This window comes from Peromyscus californicus, unplaced genomic scaffold (genome assembly GCF_007827085.1).
Source record: "Peromyscus californicus insignis strain IS unplaced genomic scaffold, ASM782708v3 Scaffold_3__1_contigs__length_106647218, whole genome shotgun sequence".
NCBI classification, from domain to species: Eukaryota; Metazoa; Chordata; class Mammalia; order Rodentia; family Cricetidae; genus Peromyscus; species Peromyscus californicus.
This window is the reverse complement of record NW_026294551.1, coordinates 52,088,150-52,098,466: the sequence shown is the minus strand read 5'-3', so window position 1 is coordinate 52,098,466 and position 10,317 is coordinate 52,088,150. Positions and strand designations below refer to the sequence as shown.

Sequence of the window (10,317 nt, the reverse complement as noted above, 5' to 3'; positions counted from 1 at the left end):
GAAATTATTTTTAAAAAGTATAAGTGTGCTAGGCAGTAGCAGCACACTTTTTTTTTTCCAAGACAGGGTTTCTCTGTGTAGTTTCGGTGCCTTTCCTGGATCTTCCTCTGTAGAGCAGGCTGGCCTCAAACTCACAGAGATCCACCTGGCTCTGCCTCCCAAGTGCTGGGATTAAAGGTGTGTGCCACCACTGGCTGGCAGCACACACTTTTAATCCCAGTGTTCACAAGGCAGAAGCAGAGGGATCTCTGTGAGTTTGAGGCCAGCCTGGTTTACGAATCAAGTTCCAGGACAGCCAGGGCTATTAGAGAAACCATGTCTCGAAAAACAAAACAACACAAAATATAAACGTATGTAACAATAAATTTGAACATCTAAATGAAATAGATGTTTCTATTAGGAAGTATATATCAGGGATGGCAAGATGGCTCATCAGGTAAAAGGAGCTTGGCATAAAGCCTGATGACAAAACTATGATTCCTCGGACCCACATGGTGGAAGGAAAGAACCAACTCCCACACACTCTCCTCTCACCTGCCCACAGGTGTTATGGCATGTGTACCCCCACCCACATACAATAAATATATAAATAAAAATGTCATCCATCAACTAACCACTGTTTCTGTACTTGTGCACTAAGGCAGGAAATCATTGTTACTTTATGAGCCAAGACAGGGGTCCTGGTACAGGAACTGACACTGGAGGAAAGCAAAATACAGGACCACTTAGTAGACACAAAGAACATGAGTTCTTCTCTGTTTGGAAATTTCCTCAACTTTCAGATCTTTGGAGAAACAGAACATGCTTCCTATTTCAGAAGTTGAAAAATAACCAAAACTCTGACTTCCTGGGCTCCCTTGGCAGTTGGGCACCAGGCATGTGACTAACCAGACTCACATCCAGGCTTCCGTTAGCTCATAATCGCAGAGGAGGATGGGCAGTGTGGAGCTCTGCAGCCTCAGGAGTCGCGGAACAATGTCTGGCCTGGCGGCTGTGGCGATACAAGCTTCAGTGACTTGGTCTTGCAGCAGGGCAGAGATCTGCTCACCAGACTGGTTCTACAGCAGGGTTCTGGGAACTGTTCCTGGCCACATAACTCCATGTCTGGTTTTTCTGCCCAGAAAGTCTTTGAAGTAGCCAATGTCGTTTGTTTTTGTTTGGAGGTTGAGACAGAAACATGTTAGGTAGTTCAGGCTGGCCTCAAACTCATTATGTGGCCAAACCAACCTCATCTTAGCCATCCCCCTGCCTCAACCTCCTCATAGTTGCTGGGATTAGAGGTATGCATCACCACATGCACCACAAGACATGGTAATGCTGTTTTGCCTGGGCTGGTGTGGAACTCCCATCTCAGCCTACAGAACCACTAAGGCTATAGCACTTGCTACACTCCCTGGCTCTAGCCATTTTTTTTTTTTAATAAAGTGCTGGGATTAAAGATGTGCACCACATCCCAGGCCTAGGCAATGTATCATTTTCCTGTGGCTTATACCTGAAAGGTGACAGCAATACAGTAGAAAAACCTCCATCCCCAAAGGCTCACCATCATAGCCTCTATCTCTGCTACCTTCTGCCTCACCTCTTGATTCTGCCCTGGTTGTTCCACGCAGCACATGATGTAAGTGGCAAGTCCAGGAATCGGCTGCAATTAGTGTGTGTCTACCCCTTGTCCGGTCATCAGCAGTGAGCAGAGATGGGAAAGCTCATGTTCGTGGTCCCCCTCTGAGGAGGTAGGATCCTTACATCATGAGATGGGCAGTGACCCAACAGACCTAACAGCTGACTTTCTGCAACACAGGACAAACCCAGGCTTCGAAATCAGAACAGTTCCCAGAGGGATGAATGTTGAGCTGGAACTCACCAGATGTGTGTTGGGAAAAGGTAATGAATGAAAGTTGAAGGACAGCAAAGAAGGATCAGGAGGTGGGGAGCACTAGACAAGGGGGCTGAGCAGGCAGGTGGGCAAGACTCAGACTCGCAGGCCCTGAAGGTCATGTTAGGTACTGCAGATGGCCTCCTGGAGCTCTCAGGAGCCATGATGAGTTCAAGTGGTCAACAGATTAGCACACTTGCAGGCAATTCTGCCATGGAAACTAGAAGGGAAGTTGGAGATTTCCGGGATAAACCAGAAGGCTACTGCAGGAAAGGAGGAGATAGTGCCCAGGCCTGGGCAGTGGACAATGGAAAGAATTGATAGAAACCAGAGTTAAATCAGCATTCTCGATAATGGGGGAGTCGAAGAAGGCAGTAGCACTGAGAGTATTCAGAGTGATCAGGTCAATGAGTAGTTGTGGACAACAGAGGAGGAGTGCTGTTTTTCTGTGGGTGTGTTTGTTTGAGAAAAAGTTTCAGGATACAGCCCAGGCTGGCCCTGAACTCATGCTCTTCCTGCCTCTGCTTCCCAAGGTTAGGAGTGTTGACAGTCCTGCACCTCCATGGCTAGCAGATGAAGCGATTTAGATAACGAAGTTGCTTTTTGGCGTATTGGAGGTTTGGGTTTGGTTGCTTTCTGTTTTGTTGTTTGTTTTTTGTTGTTGTGTTCATGAGAAGAGTCTTCCTTTGTAGTCCACAGCAGGCTTCAAATTCAGGATCTTCCTGAGCCTCTCAGATGAGGTACACTGTTTCTGTACTTGTGGAACATGTAAGAAGAGAGGTTGAGAGACAATCAGACCTAAGGATCTAGGCCTCAGAGAAAAGGGTCTGGAGCAGAGATAAAAACTTGAGTCTGGGGCAGAGGTGATTAAAGGCACAGCAAAGTATGTTCCAGGTGTTTATGGAGTATATGTTAGGAAAGCCCAAGAATGCTCTGAAAACAGGTTTACTGTTCCAGAAAGGTAGAGGAAGAGGGAGCCACAGAGAAGGCTGATTAGGACCAACCACACCAGCAAGATGAAAACCAAGCAAATGAGTGTCATTTGTCATGTCCCCAGGAGGGACTAGCCCAGGGTATGGATGCTGCAAAAACAGTTTAGAGAGCATCAGCCAAGAGCCCAGTGGATAGAATAGAGGGTGCCAGCAGCCCCAGGTTGGGGCGGGGGCAAATCAGTTTAGGGCTAGGAAAGGTGACAGTGGGGTGTAAGGGAGCAGAGAAGGAAAATTAGGCATCTCTAAGAATAGCTATGGAGGGGGAGGAGAGAGGGCAGCAGGCAGAAGCTGCACAAAGTTGGTGGTTGGAGAGTCTCTAGATCTTTCCAGGGTGGCAGGAAAGGGAGAGTGTAAAACCAAAGAGGGTTCTGGGGAAAGCTGTGGAGAGAGATGATAAGGGCTTGTGGCTGGAGGGAGACTGTTCCCTGGGTCACAGGAGCTGGTTATCAGGTTGTCATTTCCTCCACAGGTCCTCTATCTTTTTCCTGCTCTTGGCCTGGCTCTCCTTGGAGCTGGAAGAGAGAAGGACCCAGTCATACCCTGGAAGAAGGTCCATGCCTTCAGAGGTCTTTCTGCCTGACTGTAAGCTGGGGCTGGGACCAGAGGAGGAGGATCTGAGGGGACTAAGACCAAGGACTGAGGACAGGGGTGGAAGAGAGGGAAAAGTCTGGGACGTATGGAAGCTGTTTCTGGAAGGCATCCTGAGAGCTAGAGCAGTGGAGGGCTGGAGCCTAGGAAAATTATGCCAGGGCCAGGGTGGCATCCTCATAACTCCCTTTGCCCACAGGTTCATATGGCTCTCCTCATCCTGCTGTTCCTGCTGCCGAGCCCCTCACATTCCCATCCCACTTGTGAGGTCTCCAAAGCGACCAGCTTGCTGGAAGTGAACTGTGAGGACCAGGGGCTGACTGCACTGCCCGCAGACCTGCCAGCAGACACAGGCATCCTCCGCATGGGCAAGAACAAACTGGGCGCCTTCTCCACAGCATCCCTGGTGCACTTCACTCACCTCACTCAGCTGGACCTGGATGAATGTGAGCTGACCAGCCTGCAGACTGACGAGGAACTGTCGAAGCTGGATAACCTGAAATTATCCCACAATAATCTGCGAAGTCTGCCCTCCCTAGGACGGGCTCTGCCTGCACTCACTGTCCTTGACGTCTCCTTCAACCAGTTGGAATCACTGTCTCCTGGTGTCCTGGAAGGTCTAAGCCAACTCCAGGAGCTCTACCTGCAGAACAATAATCTGAGGAGTCTGTCCCCTGGACTCTTCCTGTTCACCACCAAGCTGAACAAACTCAATCTGGCCAACAACAAAATGTGTGAGTTACCCCCTGGGCTCCTAGATGGGCTGGAAGATCTTGACACCCTCTACCTTCAAGGGAACCGGCTTCATACAATCCCAAAGGGCTTCTTTGGGACCCTCCTCTTGCCTTTTGTTTTTCTCCATGGCAACACCTGGTATTGTGATTGTGATATCCTCTACTTCCGCAACTGGCTCCAGCAAAATTCCAACAATGTCTACTTATGGAAGGAGGGTGACAATGTCACTGTCTTGACCCCTAATGTGGCCAGTGTACGATGTGTCAATTTGGGCTCCACACCTGTCTACTCTTACCCAGGGAAGGGTTGCCCTACCAGTGGTGATAGGGATATAGACTCTGATGACCATGATAATTTCTCTGATGTACCTGCTACAAGGGCTGAGGTCAAGTTCTCTACTAACACCAAAGCCCATACTACCCACAGGGGCGTACTCTTAGGGTCTCCTACTTCTCCAGACAGCCAAATGCCTTCTTGGCCTCCAACCCACAAACCCACTAACAAACAGTACACATCCACCCACATATAGATCCCAGGTTTCACCACACTCCCACAGACCATGAAATCCAATGTACACTCTTAGTCTAAAACCAAAAACTATACCCATCTTCACCCCAATCACCCTAGAGTCTACCTCTACCCTGACTAGCTCAGAACCCAGCACCACATCAATGCTTACAGCCTCCACTCTGACCATTCCAGAGTCCACCACCTCCACCCTAACTACCCCGAGCCCAGCAGCACACGCCAACCACCCAAGAGACCATCATCATCCCAACCACTCCAGTGTCCACCATCACCACAGTGTTCACTACCACCTGGTCATCTTCCCAAATGAGATCATTTAGAACCATTTTTTTACCACAGAACTCACTTTACTCTTAGAATCCATCACAATGTTTCCAGAGTTGAACAGCTTCCTAACTGTCCAAGAGATGGCTCAAAGGAATTCTGACACTTTCAAAAGCGATCCTTTGTTCAACTCTGAGTTCTGTTTCCTCCTCCCCCCGTGCTTCTATATTCTGGCTCTCCTCTGGCTCCTATTTGCCTCTGTGGTACTCATCTTGTTGCTGATCTGAATCTGGCACATAAAACCACACACTCTGGACTTGGGCCTCTCCACTGCCTTGGCCACAAGCACACACACCACAAGTCTGGAGGTTCAGAGGGGAAGACAAGTAACTGTGACCCGGGCCTGGCTGCTCTTCTTTCAAGGGTCACTCCCTACTTTCTGTTCTAGCCTTTTCCTATGGGTAAGGCCTAATGGGCATGTTGGGCCTCTGGTAGCAGGACGAAGGCCCTCAGCTCTGAGCCAGGGTCGTGGTCAGGACCTATTGGGAACAGTGGGTATTAGGTACTCAGGCCACAGTCTGTGAAGGTGAGTACTTTGAAGATCCTGAAAAACTGAAAAGGACTCTACTGGAATCTAGCTGGGAGTAGGGGGAAGATGAGACTGCCACAGGGGCATGCTATTTACTTTTTTTTTTTTTTGGTTTTTCGAGACAGGGTTTCTCTGTGTAGCTTTGCGCCTTTCCTGGAACTCGCTTTGGAGACCAGGCTGGCCTCGAACTCACAGAGATCCGCCTGGCTCTGCCTCCCGAGTGCTGGGATTAAAGGCGTGCGCCACCACCGCCCGGCGCTATTTACTTTTTTATTTGAAGCCCTCTCTTCACAACCAGACCTCACACATCAAGAGACGCAGTGAGGTGATGGAACCAGGTGGTCATAGAATCAAGCTCCCTTTGTTGCTTAGAGTATTGCCAGGCCATATGGTCACTGCTATCATTTTGGGGAAGAGCTAGAAAAGCAAATAGAAATAGAACTCCGTTCCCACATGGAAGAAAACTTGAAAAGCCATTAATCAAGACAGGAGCACTATCTCTAAGTATCATGAATATTTTTTCCCTGTAACACTTCTTAGTTTTCCACCAGCATTTCCTGTATAATAAAAATGTTTTTAAAAAGAATGTAGCTTTCTTTGGGACTTGAGAACGGCTAGAACACCTGGTACAAGAATTCCCAAGTCCTAACTGTCCCCACCCTGACCCCAACCACCCAACAAACCTCCAGTTGTAGCTGAGGGTGTGTAGGTGGACATAAGGGGTACTTCCTCTACCTTAGTGATTCTTCTGCAGGATTTCAGGACCCACCAGGCTACCTCAAACATCAACCTTAGATAGAACAATGCCCTAGAGCTGAGAGCCGGTGCTAAAGCCTGCCTGCCTGCAGCAGAGGTGGGTACATTCCTCACACCCACAACCTCCAGAGCACAAGTCTCCACACTGGCCAGGTCAGGACTGGGAAAGGGTGTGGTGAGTTTGACTCTTCTGAAGAGTCTTAGGTCTGTTCTTGCAAAGCTGGATGTAATAGGATCCTCCTATCCCCCAAACCCACTGATTCTGCCATTTCCTAATCTCACCAATGAGGCCTTCTTCCACACCTCATCTCAGTTCAGTCCAGGGCTTGGGGCCCAGAGAAGGGAAGGAAGTCAGCATCTTCCTGGCTCTACAGACTGCCCTTCTCCAGATGGTTCTAGACATTCCTGTGAACCTGACTGAATCTCTTTCATGCCTTCAACTCTTCCAGGTAGAGGGCAAACCTCAGAGGTTAGCCATCAAGGACTTCTCCTCATGGACTCCACCCACCAGTCCAGCTTCATCTCTCTTGGCACTGTGTCCTTGCACCACTGCATGTCTCATGGGTCACCTGTGAGAGCAGGACTCCTCCTCTGAGCCTGTCCTCACTCTAGCTAGGAGTTCTGCCTCTGCCCTCCTACCCTCCTCCTAAACCTGACTGCTACCGCTAAGGAGTTCTGTCCTAAGCTGGGCAGGGTGCACACCACTGCTACAGCCATTTCCAAATGTTTCTGAAGATGTTCCGTGGCTTTTTCAGGATGAGCTCCTCTGCTCAGAGCAGAATGCCCACAGACGAGGCTCGCCTCAAGCGTAGGGCAGCTTAGGGAGCTCAAGACCAGGAGGTGTGGCATAGCTCCAATAAAGGCTCTGGCCAGGGCAGAGGTAAGTTCCAAGCCTGCCTCCCACCCTGGGCTGTCCTTTCCTCAACCAGCGCTTGCTTCGCACCACCAAGGGGATGTGGCATGAGTGGTCGGGGTCTGCAAAGACACGTCGAGCACGATAACACAATTCATAACAATGAGCGTGGCAACCACCATGACGAAAATAATACACCTGAGATACCGGGAAAAGGAGTCTCATGTAGGCAGAAACTGGATGACACATTCATGGGAAAAGCTGGGGCATCACAACTTGGGTTCAGAGAAGGAGATGGAGACGGTGAGACTCCCGGTGTAATGTGAGAACTCTGATGAGCCTGAAAGGCAGGGAGGTAAGGGTTCAGTTAGAAAAACTTCTAAGAAATCCTAGTCAGCAAGCGGGGCATGCTGGCATGCACCTGTAATCCCAGCACTTGAGAAGTGGAGGCAGGAGGGTCAGGAGTTCAAGGCCAGCCTGGGTTACATCAGACCCTGTCTCAACAGAACAGAACAAATAACCAACCATAGTTACCAAAGCAGTCTTAGGTGGGACTCAAATAACAAAGGGTACAAGAGGCAGTTACAAATGATGTGTTACAGCCTCATGTGCTTTAATATGCTCACCTCCAATACTGAATATTATGCTACATATTGAGGGTAGGTGATGCCAGAAACTGTGGTAGAGGCCTTTCATCCCAGCACTCAGGAGGTAGGTGCAGGCAGATCTCTGAGCTCAAGGCCAGCCTGGTCTACCTAGCAAGCTACAGGCCAGCCAGAGCTACATAATAAGACCTTGTCTAACAAACAAACAAACAAACAAAACTAAGTATAAATGTGAAATGAACAGCCACTTTGGAAAGCTGGCAGCTTCCTACAATGTTGAGCATGCATTTCCCTACAGGGTTGCTCACAAGCATCTGTGACTCCAGTTTCAGGGGATCCTCCACCCCCTCCTGGCCTCTGCAGGCACTGCATGCATGTGGTATACAGACATTCAGGCAAACACTAAGACACACAAAATAAAAAGAAATAAAATCAAAAAGGAGGAAGAAATTAACAGTAGAGTCTACATAAATGAGGATATCTGTGTCAATGAGTTACCTTCATATTATAAAGATGTCCATTCTCCTTAAGGTAATCTATAAATAATTTTTGAAAGGAACTTGATACTCATTTAAATGTATATAACAGTGAAGAGGTCCATGAACAGCTTTGTCAGTTTTGAAAAGGACCCTAGAAGGGACTCAGCCTACCCGATGTTAGAACACATCACAAAAACCACAGTAAACACTCTAACAGCAGGAATGTGAGGTGCTGGGACCTGGAAGAACCAGGAGGGACCCAGAGCACCCAGATCCTAGGGCATCAGGGGGAGAGGCTGTTAGCCACCACAGCAGCCAGGGCCTCCATGGAGAGAAAAGCAAGCGAGCTGCTCCCACACTTCCCACCAGATACAAAGTAAACCAGGGAATCAACGGTTAAGAGAAAAGCAAAGCTAACTGAAGAGACTGGAGGATCACTGTGATTTGGGGTGGGAACTTTGTCTGTTTTTAAAAAACAATGTATCAAAAGCACTGCTAGAGAAAGAAACACTGGACAGAAGGTGGTGGAGCAGCTTTTAATTCCAGGACTTTGGGGGCAGGAGAATCTCTGAATTTGAGGCCAGCCTGGTCCACAGAGTGAGTTCCAGGACAGCCAGGGCTACACAGAGAAACCCTGTCTGGAAAAATCAAAGGGGAGGAGGGGAGAGAGAGAAGAGTTTATTCTGGGGTTAGAGAGATGGCTCAGGGGCTAAGAACTCTGGCTGCTCTTCTTGAGGTCCTGAGTTCAGTTCCCAGCATCTATGTGGTGGCTCATAACTGTCTATAATGGAATCTGATGCCCTCTTCTGACATGCAGGCATACAGCAAATAGAGCACACACACACACACACACACACACACACACACACACACACACACACACTACAAAGCTGGGTGGTAGTGGCACACTCCTTTAATCCCACAGCATGCTTGAGAAGCAGAGGCAGGGAGATCTCTGTGAGTTCAAGGCTAGCCTGGTCTACAGAGCTAGTTCCAGGACAGCCAGGGCTCTTACACAGACAAACTCTGTCTCAAAAAACAAAGAAAGAAACAAGAGGATAGGGGTGGGGCATGGAGAAGGCTCAGCCAGTACATACAAGCCTGACAACCTAGTTCAAGCCCACACTCCATGGAAAGACTGAAGGGGAGAAATGACCCCACAAAGTTGTTCTGGGACACCACATGCCTTCACTCACACACAAACACCCAAAAATAATTTTTTTAATTATTAATTAGCTGATTAGCTGGCAATTTTGTAGGGGTATCTGTAAAAAAAAAATAGGTATGTGCTAGACTCAAGGGCATCTGGTCACCTTATCTAATGGTTGGAATGTTTGGGATGTCAGGTACTTGCTCACCCCTGGGTGGACCCCTGGGTGGTATCAGCTTAAGGCTTTTCCTGGATCTGGGTGTTGCCTGCCAGTTAGCCTGTCACAGAAGCTGTGTCTAGGCCGCTAAGCCTGTCATGGCTGCTGTGTGGTCAAGCTATTTTGGAGCCCCTTCAAACTGCCTCAACCGGTGGACAATGAAAATCAACTCCCACACATGACTTCCACACACACACTGTGGCACCCATGTACCTGCATGCACATGCTATCAACCATTAAAAAAAAAAAAGCTGTCATGGCCTTTCACCTCAGCACTCAGGAGGCAGAGATTGCCATGACTTTGAGGTCAGCCTGGTCTGTGTAGGGAGTTCCAGGACAGGCAGGGTGAGAGTGGGTGGGTGGGTGGGGAACATGGAGACGGAGAGGAGAAGAAATGAGAGAGGAGAGGGGAGAGGAGAGAGATAGACCCTTTCTCAAAACAAAAAGAATGAAAACAAACAAGACAATAAAATTTCACTAGTAAGCTCAGGCTGACCTTGGACTCACTAGTCTCAAGGTCATGAGATCTATCTACCTGTCTCAGTGTCCCAGGCAGAATTGCAGGTATTAATCACCATTGGTTCCAATGTCAGTTTGTCACAGATTAGACTCATCTGAGTAGGGAGCCTCCCCTGAAGAACTGTGCTGACTGCCTTGACTGATGTGGGAGGACCCGTGGAGACTGCGG

The 10,317-nt window shown here is 48.7% G+C and overlaps 1 long non-coding RNA gene and 1 pseudogene across 1 annotated transcript; one reads left to right on the top strand and one right to left on the bottom strand.

The window, feature by feature from the left end:
• Positions 1-729: 729 nt before the first annotated feature.
• Positions 730-10,076, bottom strand: LOC128122748 (uncharacterized). Its single transcript, XR_008222480.1, has 2 exons — positions 7,377-10,076; positions 730-3,377 (listed from the first exon to the last, which is right to left on the bottom strand). It is a non-coding gene; the product is annotated as an uncharacterized LOC128122748 (long non-coding RNA).
• On the top strand, positions 3,371-7,385 carry LOC128122747 (platelet glycoprotein Ib alpha chain-like; annotated as a pseudogene).
• Positions 10,077-10,317: the final 241 nt, after the last annotated feature.